Below are 2,414 nucleotides of genomic sequence, written 5' to 3'. Positions count from 1 at the left end.
ACCCCCGGGCCCCCAGCCCCAGCACGCGCCCCCCCCAGCCACCCCACACCCCCAGCAGCACCATCCACTGTGCCAGCCGGCATGGAGCGAGGTCCTTCAGTAGGGGTAGAAACAGCTCGAGTTAGAAACTCGGTTAATCTCTGCCTAATTGAGGAGGCCAGTGAGGAATTAGCAGTTCTTGAAGCAGAACCAAATGACCGTAAAGGATGCGATGACTCACGCTGCAGCGCCCGCCTGATGAATTGCTCCAACCTCCTGCCAGGGGCTGAGGAACGGGCTTGGGAGCATGTGGCTCCCCCCCGCGGGGGGGTTTTTTTTCCAAAGGCACACGCCGGAGCCTGGTTGCGTTGGGCTGGATTTACACCCCGGTGACAGCCACCATCCCCTGGCCCCGGGCAGGATCTGTGGCAGCTGATGCTGCTCTGAGCAGCCATGCTGCAACGTGGTTCTGAGCTGAGTGTCCTGGCAGCAAGTTGGGAATTAATGTGTTAGAAACGCAGGTGGGGAGATAAATTAAGATGCAGCGACCCAGGGGGATTGGGAGGATGAAAGGAGAGGCAGAGAGCAGGGCAGAAATTCGGGAAGGACCACGAGCATCCCATCTCCTGGGCATCCACACCACAACCTGCCGACAGACGGGGATGAGACAGATGGACAGACTAAGATGCAAATTTCTCCAATATTGGAGATTTTCTTCCTGTGATCTCTGGAAAAATGGGCACGAGCCCACACCCATGCATCGCCGTGCTCGGCAGCCCCGGCGGGGAAGCTCAGCGCTGCCAGCCCATACTGGTTCCCAGCACACCGAGTCCTGGAAATTTGGCTCCAGCTCACGTTGGTACCAGCATGGAGCCATGCTCCCCGGCAGATGCCTGCTTGGAGGGAAAGCAGCAGCCAGCTCCGCATCCCAGGGCTGCTCAGCACCCCCAGAATTGCTCTGTCCATCGCTCCCCAGCTCCCACATCCATCTGTCCAGCACTGGCCTCCCAGCCGGGTGGGAACCCCAGCCCAGGGTTAAACGTGGTGGGAAGAAAAGGCAGAAAATCAGTGTCTGCCCCATGGGACAGGGGAGATGAGGCCACTCAGCTGAAAAAATAAAGAGGGGTCTAACATGGAGCACAGGAAAGCTCAGCAATCTACTGCTCCAGCTCCGTGCCTCAGTTTCCCCATCTGGACAATAGAGGCGATGGTTGGGGCAACCAAGATGTCACACAACAGCAAGTTGCTCCTAAAACCAGCTGCTTGTCCCGGTCCCCGCCTGGTTCTGCTCCCCTGTATCCCACCGGAGGATGGGGACAAGCCGCCGGGTTCAAACCCAGCATGCCTGTCTCCTCCACTGCAGTCTCAGGACTGTTGTAGGTTTAATTCTCCATCCCCACATCACATCCCGTCTAGCATTTTGTCTGAAAACAGTTGCTTAATGCTCTCCCCACACCGATGAGGAATTCAGCCCTGGATTCACCGGGATGAATCCCAGCCTGGGAGTACGAACGGCTCCTCCTGCTACCCAGCACCTGGGACAGCCGAGGCTGAAGCCCCGCTGACCCCCAGGACAGCAGAGACCTCAGCATAACCCAAGACATTTTCATTCATTGCACTAATTACAGTTGGTTATTGACTGCTGTGCCCATGGGGAAACTGAGGCACAGCTGGGTTAAGTGAACACAGAGAAGCGGGACTCTGGTTCACCACCTCATTTAATCGGGAAAAACCTTCCTGGAAGTCCAAGGCCAGATGCACAGAGCTGTGTAATGAAGCCAGCAGGGCTGTATCGATCCATCGCAGCCCTGAATTACCCCAGGCTCTGCCTCCCACTTCCTTTGGGCCACACGTGCACACCGGCACACGCGATGCCGGCATCGGAGCCTGCAACACCTGCTGATGCTCACTGCAACCTTGAGACATCCCCAGCGGCTTCTGCACACATCATGCAAAGCCGTGCTGTGCTGAAACCAAGACTCACTTGGACCCAAACTGGGATGCTGGGAGCTGGGGAGATGCTGGGATGCAGGAGCCGGCCGCAGCGCGCTCCATCCCAGGCGTGAAGGGAAGGTGATGGGGGTGGGAAGTGCTGACTGCACAGGTCTCTGTTTGGGAGAATGACTCATCGGGAAGCTGACACTGGAGATGTTTGAATTATTGAGAGCACGGCTGGGGGCACAGCGAGGGATGCTGCGCTGGGAACAAGGCGAGGCGCAGGGGGGAGAAGGGGAAAGCTGGGCTGACCCTGGCTTTGGGCAACGCCACCGGGCAGGGGCTGCTTCCCATCCCTGCAAAGGGGCAGAGGCTTTGAGGGCTGGGTTTGTGTTAATGATGAACCACCTGTCCTCCCATAAGTGTCACGAAGGGTGTCAGGTCTCAACAGGGCTGGAAGAGACCTGGCCCTTGGAGATGCTGCTGGAAGTCCAAGGAGG

General features: G+C 58.0%; 1 protein-coding gene across 1 annotated transcript in view; it reads right to left on the bottom strand.

Moving 5' to 3' along the window:
* LOC104467588 (sodium-dependent neutral amino acid transporter SLC6A17-like) overlaps window positions 1–2,414 on the bottom strand; it is a gene marked incomplete at its 3' end in the record, with an annotated part of 6,807 nt that overhangs the window by 3,240 nt on the left and 1,153 nt on the right. The gene's annotated exons all lie outside the window — the stretch shown is intronic.

This window comes from Pterocles gutturalis, unplaced genomic scaffold, assembly GCF_000699245.1.
Source record: "Pterocles gutturalis isolate BGI_N339 unplaced genomic scaffold, ASM69924v1 scaffold25554, whole genome shotgun sequence".
Lineage (NCBI taxonomy): Eukaryota > Metazoa > Chordata > Aves > Pterocliformes > Pteroclidae > Pterocles > Pterocles gutturalis.
The sequence above is the reverse complement of the archived record's forward strand: the minus strand, read 5'-3'. Positions and strand labels throughout refer to the sequence as shown.